The 14,140-nt window shown below is 45.4% G+C and overlaps 16 non-coding genes across 16 annotated transcripts; all 16 read right to left on the bottom strand.

Moving 5' to 3' along the window:
- Nucleotides 1–39: 39 nt before the first annotated feature.
- trnay-gua (transfer RNA tyrosine (anticodon GUA)) lies at nucleotides 40–126 on the bottom strand. Its single transcript is given in 2 exon segments — nucleotides 40–75; nucleotides 90–126. It is a non-coding gene; the product is annotated as a tRNA-Tyr (tRNA).
- Nucleotides 127–662: 536 nt separating this feature from the next.
- On the bottom strand, nucleotides 663–735 carry trnaf-gaa (transfer RNA phenylalanine (anticodon GAA)). Its single transcript has one exon. It is a non-coding gene; the product is annotated as a tRNA-Phe (tRNA).
- A 792-nt stretch (nucleotides 736–1,527) lies between these two features.
- trnay-gua (transfer RNA tyrosine (anticodon GUA)) lies at nucleotides 1,528–1,614 on the bottom strand. The gene is given in 2 exon segments: nucleotides 1,528–1,563; nucleotides 1,578–1,614. It is a non-coding gene; the product is annotated as a tRNA-Tyr (tRNA).
- A 529-nt stretch (nucleotides 1,615–2,143) lies between these two features.
- On the bottom strand, nucleotides 2,144–2,216 carry trnaf-gaa (transfer RNA phenylalanine (anticodon GAA)). The gene has a single exon. It is a non-coding gene; the product is annotated as a tRNA-Phe (tRNA).
- A 779-nt stretch (nucleotides 2,217–2,995) lies between these two features.
- On the bottom strand, nucleotides 2,996–3,082 carry trnay-gua (transfer RNA tyrosine (anticodon GUA)). The gene is given in 2 exon segments: nucleotides 2,996–3,031; nucleotides 3,046–3,082. It is a non-coding gene; the product is annotated as a tRNA-Tyr (tRNA).
- Nucleotides 3,083–3,614: 532 nt separating this feature from the next.
- On the bottom strand, nucleotides 3,615–3,687 carry trnaf-gaa (transfer RNA phenylalanine (anticodon GAA)). The gene has a single exon. It is a non-coding gene; the product is annotated as a tRNA-Phe (tRNA).
- A 778-nt stretch (nucleotides 3,688–4,465) lies between these two features.
- On the bottom strand, nucleotides 4,466–4,552 carry trnay-gua (transfer RNA tyrosine (anticodon GUA)). The gene is given in 2 exon segments: nucleotides 4,466–4,501; nucleotides 4,516–4,552. It is a non-coding gene; the product is annotated as a tRNA-Tyr (tRNA).
- Nucleotides 4,553–5,088: 536 nt separating this feature from the next.
- Nucleotides 5,089–5,161, bottom strand: trnaf-gaa (transfer RNA phenylalanine (anticodon GAA)). Its single transcript has one exon. It is a non-coding gene; the product is annotated as a tRNA-Phe (tRNA).
- A 798-nt stretch (nucleotides 5,162–5,959) lies between these two features.
- On the bottom strand, nucleotides 5,960–6,046 carry trnay-gua (transfer RNA tyrosine (anticodon GUA)). Its single transcript is given in 2 exon segments — nucleotides 5,960–5,995; nucleotides 6,010–6,046. It is a non-coding gene; the product is annotated as a tRNA-Tyr (tRNA).
- Nucleotides 6,047–6,583: 537 nt separating this feature from the next.
- Nucleotides 6,584–6,656, bottom strand: trnaf-gaa (transfer RNA phenylalanine (anticodon GAA)). The gene has a single exon. It is a non-coding gene; the product is annotated as a tRNA-Phe (tRNA).
- A 779-nt stretch (nucleotides 6,657–7,435) lies between these two features.
- On the bottom strand, nucleotides 7,436–7,522 carry trnay-gua (transfer RNA tyrosine (anticodon GUA)). Its single transcript is given in 2 exon segments — nucleotides 7,436–7,471; nucleotides 7,486–7,522. It is a non-coding gene; the product is annotated as a tRNA-Tyr (tRNA).
- A 529-nt stretch (nucleotides 7,523–8,051) lies between these two features.
- On the bottom strand, nucleotides 8,052–8,124 carry trnaf-gaa (transfer RNA phenylalanine (anticodon GAA)). The gene has a single exon. It is a non-coding gene; the product is annotated as a tRNA-Phe (tRNA).
- A 779-nt stretch (nucleotides 8,125–8,903) lies between these two features.
- trnay-gua (transfer RNA tyrosine (anticodon GUA)) lies at nucleotides 8,904–8,990 on the bottom strand. Its single transcript is given in 2 exon segments — nucleotides 8,904–8,939; nucleotides 8,954–8,990. It is a non-coding gene; the product is annotated as a tRNA-Tyr (tRNA).
- Nucleotides 8,991–9,520: 530 nt separating this feature from the next.
- Nucleotides 9,521–9,593, bottom strand: trnaf-gaa (transfer RNA phenylalanine (anticodon GAA)). Its single transcript has one exon. It is a non-coding gene; the product is annotated as a tRNA-Phe (tRNA).
- Nucleotides 9,594–10,370: 777 nt separating this feature from the next.
- On the bottom strand, nucleotides 10,371–10,457 carry trnay-gua (transfer RNA tyrosine (anticodon GUA)). The gene is given in 2 exon segments: nucleotides 10,371–10,406; nucleotides 10,421–10,457. It is a non-coding gene; the product is annotated as a tRNA-Tyr (tRNA).
- A 535-nt stretch (nucleotides 10,458–10,992) lies between these two features.
- On the bottom strand, nucleotides 10,993–11,065 carry trnaf-gaa (transfer RNA phenylalanine (anticodon GAA)). The gene has a single exon. It is a non-coding gene; the product is annotated as a tRNA-Phe (tRNA).
- Nucleotides 11,066–14,140: the final 3,075 nt, after the last annotated feature.

Raw genomic sequence — 14,140 nt, 5'->3', positions numbered from 1 at the left:
CTTCTCTTACTAATGCAACGTGGGTTGACTGAAAAGTTCTCCTTCGAGCCGGATTTGAACCAGCGACCTAAGGATTTCAACGCTGTACACTACAGTCCTCCGCTCTACCAACTGAGCTATCGAAGGATGGTACACAGGACTTCTACCTGAGAAAAAAAAAAAAACGTCCCTCAAACGTCCCTCAATAATGGAAACAATGAAGGTTTCAAACTGGATCACATTGGTTGACAATGGACGAAGGGCACTTTCACACCATCCCTGTAGAATCCGGAAGACAGGGCAAATCAGGACTTTGTGGGCAAATACCCATTATTGATTCTTGTGTGAGAGCCCCCTTTGATGGGAAATCCACATCCTTCTGCTGGGAGAAGGAGCTTGAAGAGAGACTGTCTGTGAAGGCTGGACAGGAGGCACTGCTGGAGGAGGCTGGAGATGGGGCACTTATGGGTGAAGAATGGAGAGGCGACAACGGAAATGGAGGCTGGATTGGTAAAACACCAAGGGGGGGGGGGGGGGGGGTGCTGTCCTCTGCAGTGCCTTCAGTGGAAAGTTGCTTGGCAGCGTTGCCCCTTCTCCTCCCTGAAGCAGTGAACAGAGGCTCTTGCGGTTTTCCAACAGACAACTGATCTTGTTTCAATTTCATCAAGAAGTTGAGCAGTGCTTGCCGAAACCCGGGATTGAACCAGGGACCTTTAGATCTTCAGTCTAACGCTCTCCCAGCTGAGCTATTTCGGCTCACGAGTCAAAACTTTTCCCTAAAAAAAAAAAAAAAAAAAAAAAAAAAAAAAGCAGATCAATGGACAGCAGAAAACACGCAAAGTCGGTTGAAGATCGGCAAACACTGCATGAAGATTCTTGTGACCACCGTTCTGAGGGAAGTCCTGTCATTTACGCCAGGGCATCTCATCCCTGGTCCTCGAGGCCCGCTCCACCCACTGAGCCATCAGCATTTTTCCAACGGGTTTTCTAGGCGAGAGAAACAAAAACATTCCCAGTGGAGTTGGCACCATGGAGGTGTGAGACATAATCAGACTGGCTTACATTAGACTAAGTCAAGCTACCTCTTGACTTCTTCACGAATGACTTTGGACAATGACTTATCCTTTGAATCAAACACTCATCAACTCTGCACCACAACTTTCATTCACCGTTTGTCACGTCTTGAAAAATCTGCAACATGCCTGCTGACAGTGATATTGACCTGTTCTAAAGCCGACATGGTCAGTTTTCTGAAAAGTTCTCTTTCAAATGAAACACTGCAGAGGACCGCATTGGCTCACCAACTTCTCGTAAGACCTTTCATCGACTTGGTTGGGGTAATTTGAATTTTTTGTGACAAAGGTAACTGTCACCTTGAAGTGGAGGGACCTGCAAGTAACTGAAGAGAACAAGACACAAATTGAAAGGAAGCCCAAACACGACGGTCTTTCGCCATCTCTCAGATGTGGAACACAGTTACCAAGAGCGACCCAGACGACCGAATCCAGGCTTCTCTTACTAATGCAACGTGGGTTGACTGAAAAGTTCTCCTTCGAGCCGGATTTGAACCAGCGACCTAAGGATTTCAACGCTGTACACTACAGTCCTCCGCTCTACCAACTGAGCTATCGAAGGATGGTACACAGGACTTCTACCTGAGAAAAAAAAAAAAAAAGTCCCTCAAACGTCCCTCAATAATGGAAACAATGAAGGTTTCAAACTGGATCACATTGGTTGACAATGGACGAAGGGCACTTTCACACCATCCCTGTAGAATCCGGAAGACAGGGCAAATCAGGACTTTGTGGGCAAATACCCATTATTGATTCTTGTGTGAGAGCCCCCTTTGATGGGAAATCCACATCCTTCTGCTGGGAGAAGGAGCTTGAAGAGAGACTGTCTGTGAAGGCTGGACAGGAGGCACTGCTGGAGGAGGCTGGAGATGGGGCACTTATGGGTGAAGAATGGAGAGGCGACAACGGAAATGGAGGCTGGATTGGTAAAATACTAAGGGGGGGGGGTGCTGTCCTCTGCAGTGCCTTCAGTGGAAAGTTGCTTGGCAGCGTTGCCCCTTCTCCTCCCTGAAGCAGTGAACAGAGGCTCTTGCGGTTTTCCAACAGACAACTGATCTTGTTTCAATTTCATCAAGAAGTTGAGCAGTGCTTGCCGAAACCCGGGATTGAACCAGGGACCTTTAGATCTTCAGTCTAACGCTCTCCCAGCTGAGCTATTTCGGCTCACGAGTTAAAACTTTTCCCTAAAAAAAAAAAAAAAAAAGCAGATCAATGGACAGCAGAAACCACGCAAAGTCGGTTGAAGATCGGCAAACACTGCATGAAGATTCTTGTGACCACCGTTCTGAGGGAAGTCCTGTCATTTACGCCAGGGCATCTCATCCCTGGTCCTCGAGGCCCGCTCCACCCTTTGAGCCATCAGCATTTTTCCAACGGGTTTTCTAGGCGAGAGAAACAAAAACATTCCCAGTGGAGTTGGCACCATGGAGGTGTGAGACATAATCAGACTGGCTTACATTAGACTAAGTCAAGCTACCTCTTGACTTCTTCACGAATGACTTTGGACAATGACTTATCCTTTGAATCAAACACTCATCAACTCTGCACCACAACTTTCATTCACCGTTTGTCACGTCTTGAAAAATCTGCAACATGCCTGCTGACAGTGATATTGACCTGTTCTAAAGCCGACATGGTCAGTTTTCTGAAAAGTTCTCTTTCAAATGAAACACTGCAGAGGACCGCATTGGCTCACCAACTTCTCGTAAGACCTTTCATCGACTTGGTTGGGGTAATTTGAATTTTTTGTGACAAAGGTAACTGTCACCTTGAAGTGGAGGGACCTGCAAGTAACTGAAGAGAACAAGACACACCTTGAAAGGAAGCCCAAACACGACGGTCTTTCGCCATCTCTCAGATGTGGAACACAGTTACCAAGAGCGACCCAGACGACCGAATCCAGGCTTCTCTTACTAATGCAACGTGGGTTGACTGAAAAGTTCTCCTTCGAGCCGGATTTGAACCAGCGACCTAAGGATTTCAACGCTGTACACTACAGTCCTCCGCTCTACCAACTGAGCTATCGAAGGATGGTACACAGGACTTCTACCTGAGAAAAAAAAAAAAAAGTCCCTCAAACGTCCCTCAATAATGGAAACAATGAAGGTTTCAAACTGGATCACATTGGTTGACAATGGACGAAGGGCACTTTCACACCATCCCTGTAGAATCCGGAAGACAGGGCAAATCAGGACTTTGTGGGCAAATACCCATTATTGATTCTTGTGTGAGAGCCCCCTTTGATGGGAAATCCACATCCTTCTGCTGGGAGAAGGAGCTTGAAGAGAGACTGTCTGTGAAGGCTGGACAGGAGGCACTGCTGGAGGAGGCTGGAGATGGGGCACTTATGGGTGAAGAATGGAGAGGCGACAACGGAAATGGAGGCTGGATTGGTAAAATACTAAGGGGGGGGGGGGGGTGCTGTCCTCTGCAGTGCCTTCAGTGGAAAGTTGCTTGGCAGCGTTGCCCCTTCTCCTCCCTGAAGCAGTGAACAGAGGCTCTTGCGGTTTTCCAACAGACAACTGATCTTGTTTCAATTTCATCAAGAAGTTGAGCAGTGCTTGCCGAAACCCGGGATTGAACCAGGGACCTTTAGATCTTCAGTCTAACGCTCTCCCAGCTGAGCTATTTCGGCTCACGAGTTAAAACTTTTCCCTAAAAAAAAAAAAAAAAAGCAGATCAATGGACAGCAGAAACCACGCAAAGTCGGTTGAAGATCGGCAAACACTGCATGAAGATTCTTGTGACCACCGTTCTGAGGGAAGTCCTGTCATTTACGCCAGGGCATCTCATCCCTGGTCCTCGAGGCCCGCTCCACCCTTTGAGCCATCAGCATTTTTCCAACGGGTTTTCTAGGCGAGAGAAACAAAAACATTCCCAGTGGAGTTGGCACCATGGAGGTGTGAGACATAATCAGACTGGCTTACATTAGACTAAGTCAAGCTACCTCTTGACTTCTTCACGAATGACTTTGGACAATGACTTATCCTTTGAATCAAACACTCATCAACTCTGCACCACAACTTTCATTCACCGTTTGTCACGTCTTGAAAAATCTGCAACATGCCTGCTGACAGTGATATTGACCTGTTCTAAAGCCGACATGGTCAGTTTTCTGAAAAGTTCTCTTTCAAATGAAACACTGCAGAGGACCGCATTGGCTCACCAACTTCTCGTAAGACCTTTCATCGACTTGGTTGGGGTAATTTGAATTTATTGTGACAAAGGTAACTGTCACCTTGAAGTGGAGGGACCTGCAAGTAACTGAAGAGAACAAGACACACCTTGAAAGGAAGCCCAAACACGACGGTCTTTCGCCATCTCTCAGATGTGGAACACAGTTACCAAGAGCGACCCAGACGACCGAATCCAGGCTTCTCTTACTAATGCAACGTGGGTTGACTGAAAAGTTCTCCTTCGAGCCGGATTTGAACCAGCGACCTAAGGATTTCAACGCTGTACACTACAGTCCTCCGCTCTACCAACTGAGCTATCGAAGGATGGTACACAGGACTTCTACCTGAGAAAAAAAAAAAAAAAAGTCCCTCAAACGTCCCTCAATAATGGAAACAATGAAGGTTTCAAACTGGATCACATTGGTTGACAATGGACGAAGGGCACTTTCACACCATCCCTGTAGAATCCGGAAGACAGGGCAAATCAGGACTTTGTGGGCAAATACCCATTATTGATTCTTGTGTGAGAGCCCCCTTTGATGGGAAATCCACATCCTTCTGCTGGGAGAAGGAGCTTGAAGAGAGACTGTCTGTGAAGGCTGGACAGGAGGCACTGCTGGAGGAGGCTGGAGATGGGGCACTTATGGGTGAAGAATGGAGAGGCGACAACGGAAATGGAGGCTGGATTGGTAAAATACTAAGGGGGGGGGGGGGGGTTGCTGTCCTCTGCAGTGCCTTCAGTGGAAAGTTGCTTGGTAGCGTTGCCCCTTCTCCTCCCTGAAGCAGTGAACAGAGGCTCTTGCGGTTTTCCAACAGACAACTGATCTTGTTTCAATTTCATCAAGAAGTTGAGCAGTGCTTGCCGAAACCCGGGATTGAACCAGGGACCTTTAGATCTTCAGTCTAACGCTCTCCCAGCTGAGCTATTTTGGCTCACGAGTTAAAACTTTTCCCTAAAAAAAAAAAAAAAAAAAAAAAAAAAAAAAAAAAAAGCAGATCAATGGACAGCAGAAACCACGCAAAGTCGGTTGAAGATCAGCAAACACTGCATGAAGATTCTTGTGACCACAGTTCTGAGGGAAGTCCTGTCATTTACGCCAGGGCATCTCATCCCTGGTTCTCGAGGCCCGCTCCACCCTTTGAGCCATCAGCATTTTTCCAACGGGTTTTCTAGGCGAGAGAAACAAAAACATTCCCAGTGGAGTTGGCACCATGGAGGTGTGAGACATAATCAGACTGGCTTACATTAGACTAAGTCAAGCTACCTCTTGACTTCTTCACGAATGACTTTGGACAATGACTTATCCTTTGAATCAAACACTCAACAACTCTGCACCACAACTTTCATTCACCGTTTGTCACGTCTTGAAAAATCTGCAACATGCCTGCTGACAGTGATATTGACCTGTTCTAAAGCCGACATGGTCAGTTTTCTGAAAAGTTCTCTTTCAAATGAAACACTGCAGAGGACCGCATTGGCTCACCAACTTCTCGTAAGACCTTTCATCGACTTGGTTGGGGTAATTTGAATTTTTTGTGACACAGGTAACTGTCACCTTGAAGTGGAGGGACCTGCAAGTAACTGAAGAGAACAAGTCACACCTTGAAAGGAAGCCCCAACACGACGGTCTTTCGCCATCTCTCAGATGTGGAACACAGTTACCAAGAGCGACCCAGACGACCGAATCCAGGCTTCTCTTAATAATGCAACGTGGGTTGACTGAAAAGTTCTCCTTCGAGCCGGATTTGAACCAGCGACCTAAGGATTTCAACGCTGTACACTACAGTCCTCCGCTCTACCAACTCAGCTACCGAAGGATGGTACACAGGACTTCTACCTGAGAAAAAAAAAAAAAAAAACGTCCCTCATACGTCCCTCAATAATGGAAACAATGAAGGTTTCAAACTGGATCACATTGGTTGACAATGGACGAAGGGCACTTTCACACCATCCCTGTAGAATCCGGAAGACAGGGCAAATCAGGACTTTGTGGGCAAATACCCATTATTGATGCTTGTGTGAGAGCCCCCTTTGATGGGAAATCCACATCCTTCTGCTGGGAGAAGGAGCTTGAAGAGAGACTGTCTGTGAAGGCTGGACAGGAGGCACTGCTGGAGGAGGCTGGAGATGGGGCACTTATGGGTGAAGAATGGAGAGGCGACAACGGAAATGGAGGCTGGATTGGTAAAATACTAAGGGGGGGGGGGGGGTTGCTGTCCTCTGCAGTGCCTTCAGTGGAAAGTTGCTTGGCAGCGTTGCCCCTTCTCCTCCCTGAAGCAGTGAACAGAGGCTCTTGCGGTTTTCCAACAGACAACTGATCTTGTTTCAATTTCATCAAGAAGTTGAGCAGTGCTTGCCGAAACCCGGGATTGAACCAGGGACCTTTAGATCTTCAGTCTAACGCTCTCCCAGCTGAGCTATTTCGGCTCACGAGTTAAAACTTTTCCCTAAAAAAAAAAAAAAAAAAGCAGATCAATGGACAGCAGAAACCACGCAAAATCGGTTGAAGATCGGCAAACACTGCATGAAGATTCTTGTGACCACCGTTCTGAGGGAAGTCCTGTCATTTACGCCAGGGCATCTCATCCCTGGTCCTCGAGGCCCGCTCCACCCTTTGAGCCATCAGCATTTTTCCAACGGGTTTTCTAGGCGAGAGAAACAAAAACATTCCCAGTGGAGTTGGCACCATGGAGGTGTGAGACCTAATCAGACTGGCTTACATTAGACTAAGTCAAGCTACCTCTTGACTTCTTCACGAATGACTTTGGACAATGACTTATCCTTTGAATCAAACACTCATCAACTCTGCACCACAACTTTCATTCACCGTTTGTCACGTCTTGAAAAATCTGCAACATGCCTGCTGACAGTGATATTGACCTGTTCTAAAGCCGACATGGTCAGTTTTCTGAAAAGTTCTCTTTCAAATGAAACACTGCAGAGGACCGCATTGGCTCACCAACTTCTCGTAAGACCTTTCATCGACTTGGTTGGGGTAATTTGAATTTTTTGTGACAAAGGTAACTGTCACCTTGAAGTGGAGGGACCTGCAAGTAACTGAAGAGAACAAGACACACCTTGAAAGGAAGCCCAAACACGACGGTCTTTCGCCATCTCTCAGATGTGGAACACAGTTACCAAGAGCGACCCAGACGACCGAATCCAGGCTTCTCTTACTAATGCAACGTGGGTTGACTGAAAAGTTCTCCTTCGAGCCGGATTTGAACCAGCGACCTAAGGATTTCAACGCTGTACACTACAGTCCTCCGCTCTACCAACTGAGCTATCGAAGGATGGTACACAGGACTTCTACCTGAGAAAAAAAAAAAAACGTCCCTCAAACGTCCCTCAATAATGGAAACAATGAAGGTTTCAAACTGGATCACATTGGTTGACAATGGACGAAGGGCACTTTCACACCATCCCTGTAGAATCCGGAAGACAGGGCAAATCAGGACTTTGTGGGCAAATACCCATTATTGATTCTTGTGTGAGAGCCCCCTTTGATGGGAAATCCACATCCTTCTGCTGGGAGAAGGAGCTTGAAGAGAGACTGTCTGTGAAGGCTGGACAGGAGGCACTGCTGGAGGAGGCTGGAGATGGGGCACTTATGGGTGAAGAATGGAGAGGCGACAACGGAAATGGAGGCTGGATTGGTAAAATACTAAGGGGGGGGGGGTGCTGTCCTCTGCAGTGCCTTCAGTGGAAAGTTGCTTGGCAGCGTTGCCCCTTCTCCTCCCTGAAGCAGTGAACAGAGGCTCTTGCGGTTTTCCAACAGACAACTGATCTTGTTTCAATTTCATCAAGAAGTTGAGCAGTGCTTGCCGAAACCCGGGATTGAACCAGGGACCTTTAGATCTTCAGTCTAACGCTCTCCCAGCTGAGCTATTTCGGCTCACGAGTTAAAACTTTTCCCTAAAAAAAAAAAAAAAAAATCAGATCAATGGACAGCAGAAACCACGCAAAGTCGGTTGAAGATCGGCAAACACTGCATGAAGATTCTTGTGACCACCGTTCTGAGGGAAGTCCTGTCATTTACGCCAGGGCATCTCATCCCTGGTCCTCGGGGCCCGCTCCACCCTTTGAGCCATCAGCATTTTTCCAACGGGTTTTCTAGGCGAGAGAAACAAAAACATTCCCAGTGGAGTTGGCACCATGGAGGTGTGAGACATAATCAGACTGGCTTACATTAGACTAAGTCAAGCTACCTCTTGACTTCTTCACGAATGACTTTGGACAATGACTTATCCTTTGAATCAAACACTCATCAACTCTGCACCACAACTTTCATTCACCGTTTGTCACGTCTTGAAAAATCTGCAACATGCCTGCTGACAGTGATATTGACCTGTTCTATAGCCGACATGGTCAGTTTTCTGAATAGTTCTCTTTCAAATGAAACACTGCAGAGGACCGCATTGGCTCACCAACTTCTCGTAAGACCTTTCATCGACTTGGTTGGGGTAAGTTGAATTTTTTGTGACAAAGGTAACTGTCACCTTGAAGTGGAGGGACCTGCAAGTAACTGAAGAGAACAAGACACACCTTGAAAGGAAGCCCAAACACGACGGTCTTTCGCCATCTCTCAGATGTGGAACACAGTTACCAAGAGCGACCCAGACGACCGAATCCAGGCTTCTCTTACTAATGCAACGTGGGTTGACTGAAAAGCTCTCCTTCGAGCCGGATTTGAACCAGCGACCTAAGGATTTCAACGCTGTACACTACAGTCCTCCGCTCTACCAACTGAGCTATCGAAGGATGGTACACAGGACTTCTACCTGAGAAAAAAAAAAAAAAGTCCCTCAAACGTCCCTCAATAATGGAAACAATGAAGGTTTCAAACTGGATCACATTGGTTGACAATGGACGAAGGGCACTTTCACACCATCCCTGTAGAATCCGGAAGACAGGGCAAATCAGGACTTTGTGGGCAAATACCCATTATTGATTCTTGTGTGAGAGCCCCCTTTGATGGGAAATCCACATCCTTCTGCTGGGAGAAGGAGCTTGAAGAGAGACTGTCTGTGAAGGCTGGACAGGAGGCACTGCTGGAGGAGGCTGGAGATGGGGCACTTATGGGTGAAGAATGGAGAGGCGACAACGGAAATGGAGGCTGGATTGGTAAAATACTAAGGGGGGGGGGGGTGCTGTCCTCTGCAGTGCCTTCAGTGGAAAGTTGCTTGGCAGCGTTGCCCCTTCTCCTCCCTGAAGCAGTGAACAGAGGCTCTTGCGGTTTTCCAACAGACAACTGATCTTGTTTCAATTTCATCAAGAAGTTGAGCAGTGCTTGCCGAAACCCGGGATTGAACCAGGGACCTTTAGATCTTCAGTCTAACGCTCTCCCAGCTGAGCTATTTCGGCTCACGAGTTAAAACTTTTCCTAAAAAAAAAAAAAAAAATCAGATCAATGGACAGCAGAAACCACGCAAAGTCGGTTGAAGATCGGCAAACACTGCATGAAGATTCTTGTGACCACCGTTCTGAGGGAAGTCCTGTCATTTACGCCAGGGCATCTCATCCCTGGTCCTCGAGGCCCGCTCCACCCTTTGAGCCATCAGCATTTTTCCAACGGGTTTTCTAGGCGAGAGAAACAAAAACATTCCCAGTGGAGTTGGCACCATGGAGGTGTGAGACATAATCAGACTGGCTTACATTAGACTAAGTCAAGCTACCTCTTGACTTCTTCACGAATGACTTTGGACAATGACTTATCCTTTGAATCAAACACTCATCAACTCTGCACCACAACTTTCATTCACCGTTTGTCACGTCTTGAAAAATCTGCAACATGCCTGCTGACAGTGATATTGACCTGTTCTAAAGCCGACATGGTCAGTTTTCTGAAAAGTTCTCTTTCAAATGAAACACTGCAGAGGACCGCATTGGCTCACCAACTTCTCGTAAGACCTTTCATCGACTTGGTTGGGGTAATTTGAATTTATTGTGACAAAGGTAACTGTCACCTTGAAGTGGAGGGACCTGCAAGTAACTGAAGAGAACAAGACACACCTTGAAAGGAAGCCCCAACACGACGGTCTTTCGCCATCTCTCAGATGTGGAACACAGTTACCAAGAGCGACCCAGACGACCGAATCCAGGCTTCTCTTAATAATGCAACGTGGGTTGACTGAAAAGTTCTCCTTCGAGCCGGATTTGAACCAGCGACCTAAGGATTTCAACGCTGTACACTACAGTCCTCCGCTCTACCAACTGAGCTATCGAAGGATGGTACACAGGACTTCTACCTGAGAAAAAAAAAAAAAAAAACGTCCCTCAAACGTCCCTCAATAATGGAAACAATGAAGGTTTCAAACTGGATCACATTGGTTGACAATGGACGAAGGGCACTTTCACACCATCCCTGTAGAATCCGGAAGACAGGGCAAATCAGGACTTTGTGGGCAAATACCCATTATTGATGCTTGTGTGAGAGCCCCCTTTGATGGGAAATCCACATCCTTCTGCTGGGAGAAGGAGCTTGAAGAGAGACTGTCTGTGAAGGCTGGACAGGAGGCACTGCTGGAGGAGGCTGGAGATGGGGCACTTATGGGTGAAGAATGGAGAGGCGACAACGGAAATGGAGGCTGGATTGGTAAAATACTAAGGGGGGGGGGGGTTGCTGTCCTCTGCAGTGCCTTCAGTGGAAAGTTGCTTGGCAGCGTTGCCCCTTCTCCTCCCTGAAGCAGTGAACAGAGGCTCTTGTGGTTTTCCAACAGACAACTGATCTTGTTTCAATTTCATCAAGAAGTTGAGCAGTGCTTGCCGAAACCCGGGATTGAACCAGGGACCTTTAGATCTTCAGTCTAACGCTCTCCCAGCTGAGCTATTTCGGCTCATGTGTTGGAAGTTTTCTCTTAACGAAAAAAAAAAATAAAGGAACATTGGCCAGACAGCAGAATCAGGAACAAGAACAGGAGACAGACGTTCAGTTTGGTTGTGAATGTTCTCGTCATATTTTCTGAGTGTGCTTGATATGTGAATATCTTTCTACTCACATGTTCTGAAGTGTGCGTGTGTGTGTGTGTGTGTGTGTGTGTGTGTGTGTGTGTGTGTGTGTGTGTGTGTGTTGGAGACATAACTTCCAGCCTCCACCTCAGTGTCATGTCTGGTCTGTGGCTCCCTCTGCTGCTCACACTGTGTAAAACATGAAAGAAAAAGTCCGTGAACTGAGAATAATTATTGAGACAATAAAACTGTTCTTAAAAAAGACTTTATGGGGAAGCGTCTGCACTGACCCAGCCTGTCATTTCCTTCACTGCACATCATTCACATACATTCCATTTGATCCGAAGCGTTGATTGGTTTTTGAGAGAGTTTATTCGATAAGTTTGATTGCAATATTGTCAGAATCTGTCCTGGAAGATTTCCAGTCTGTCACAACATGAAAAACTCAAGACTGTGGAGAACATGCAAACTTCAAGCAGCAGCAAGATCTTGGTTCGCCTGTGTTCTTTTTGTTGTTTTAATATCAGTGATGGAATGTTTCTACGTTGTCCTTCTGGCTGTCTCAAAACATAAATAAATCTGCTCTAGAATTACATTAGGAGAGAGAAATTGTTCGAACAGTCGTCCAGTCACATCTGGATCAGACAGTAACTCTCCTGATATTAAAGTTTTCGTTTTTAATATAAACTTTAAATGGAAAATCTGGAACATGCCATGAATTTGTCTGAGGATTCATTTTTTCATGAGTGTTTGGATGTTTTATAGTCTTTTCTGCCAAAATCAGATTTTTTGAATGCCTTTTAACTATTTTAAATTGATTTTGTCAACATGAAAATACATGTGAGGCACATTTATAGAACAAAAATGATTATCTGAATATTGCCTATGAGAGTATGATAGATGGTAATTGTTATAGTCTTGTATTTTCTAAAATGGTTTAATTAATGTTTTTTTCAAAATCATGCACATAATTACATTTTTTCATTTTACTACAATTTAAACTATTGAGTATATTTTTTTCCTTATAAAGTGTTATTGTATTTAATGAGTTTTTAACTATATTCACAATAGCTGGAACTGTTTTTTAAATTGTGTAATCCTTAAATATGTTTGATCTTCTGCTCTCGTCCATGAAGAGACGTTGTTTTAGGTTCCGGGTTAAAAGTGGTTTTAGAAACTTGGGTGGAATTTATCTGTGATTGACCTGTTCAGGGTGTGAAAAGCCGCTCGCAACTGATTGGTGACTGTTTTGTACTTTTGACACTTTAAGACATATAGAATATAGCTAAAAATTGTTTTCATAAAGTTTTTGCATTAATAGTCTCATTTTCTAACATGGATTTTGCACATAGCTCTTACTAAACAAATATTTTTGCAATGCCAAATATTCAAGACGTGTGGACAACCCAGGTCATCACTTGTAAAATTCTGATCTGTAAGTCAAATTCAATGATTGCAGCATGCAGTGAATGAGCAGATGTGACAGAGTGAATGTCGACACACAGCCATGTGGCTCAGCACGGGGTCCAGTTCCAGCTGTTCTGGCTATAAACTCATGCTTGAGTGAACTCCTGCTGGTAGTTTGATTATTTGAGTGTCCCGGATGCTGTTAAGCAGCTCCTTTTCTTCAGAGAACCACACCTGAGTGGACAGGCTGTGTTTTTTTTTTTTATTCCAGCAGGTTTAGCATTTTAGAATAGATCCATTCGTAGTTTACAACTTTTTTAATTGCAACAAAGAAAGAATGGAAGATTGACCGACTGGAGACTCCACAGGAGGGTGTAGCTTCACCTCAGAAGGGTCTGAAGGGGGTTCGCTCGGTGTTGGCCCTCCGGGGCTGGAAGTGTCGTGGGCTCAGCTTGATGAAGGCCAGAGCATTGCAGCAACACTGACGGCTCAGAGCGCCAAATAGCATGAAGCGTGAAGCTACTGCAGTTCTTCGCGCTTACAAGACACTGAAAGAGAGGATTCAGGTGAGAAAATCTCACCCGAGAAACTCTGGAATACAGTCAAAGCACCATAACAAACACAAAGTTTCCAGCTGTGTCAGGACTTTACAGGTTTTAAATTTATAATATGTCTGACCGAACCAGAGCTCTTCTTCTAAAGAATCCCCAACAGGAAATGCTAGGTAATTGATAACACTTCAAGATAAAACACATTCTACCACAGTAAACTGTGTTAGTACAGCAGGGAGGAGAAGTTTAACACGTCTGTAAAATGTTGATTTGTCATAAAAACAGATGCTGGATCATAAAAATAAAAATGTGTCACTCAGTGTACAAGTGTAAAGGTAAGTAGGATATCCAGAGTCCTAATCGATGCTGATCACAGGAGTTTCTCTGTGGAGGCATCGTCCTCATGGAGCCGCTATCTTTTCATAGTAATTACACTTTAATTACAGGTCTGCGACCGCAGGGATTTGTTTTCATTTTTTTTTATTGTGTTTTATAGTGTTTCTGGACAAAGTCCAACATGTTGCTGCTGACAGACAGAAAACCGACATTCAAATCCCTCCAGGACAAAAACGTGTGTCGAACTTTATGATTATTGTCTGGAAGGCTTCGTGCAAATGTTGACTGCTCACAATGAGGAACGTCTGTGAATCAGTCAGGTAGTTTTATGGCATTCAGCAGGACTCATGAACTGTTGAGCTTTAGTTCAACAGGTATCGGACATTAAAGTTCTGTTGACCCGTTTCCTGCATGAAAACTAAAAACAACAAGAACACATTAAGACCGCTGTGTGAAGACGGTCCAGACAGGAAATGTCTTCCCTTGTAATTTCATTTCTCAGTTAAATATTCATTTTAACACTCATTTCCACTCAGTTTGAATTAATAAGCTGTAGCGTCAAGCGGCGACTTCAGGCAAGAAGTTGAGGCGGAGATTGCTCTGTTGCTCAACCCAACTTTATTGTAAACACAACTAAGCCCAGGGGAACATCCACACACCAGCACCGAG

This window comes from Salarias fasciatus, chromosome 15 (assembly GCF_902148845.1).
Source record: "Salarias fasciatus chromosome 15, fSalaFa1.1, whole genome shotgun sequence".
Classification (NCBI taxonomy): domain Eukaryota; kingdom Metazoa; phylum Chordata; class Actinopteri; order Blenniiformes; family Blenniidae; genus Salarias; species Salarias fasciatus.
Note: the sequence above shows the minus strand (reverse complement) of the source record. Positions and strands in the feature narration are given on the sequence as shown.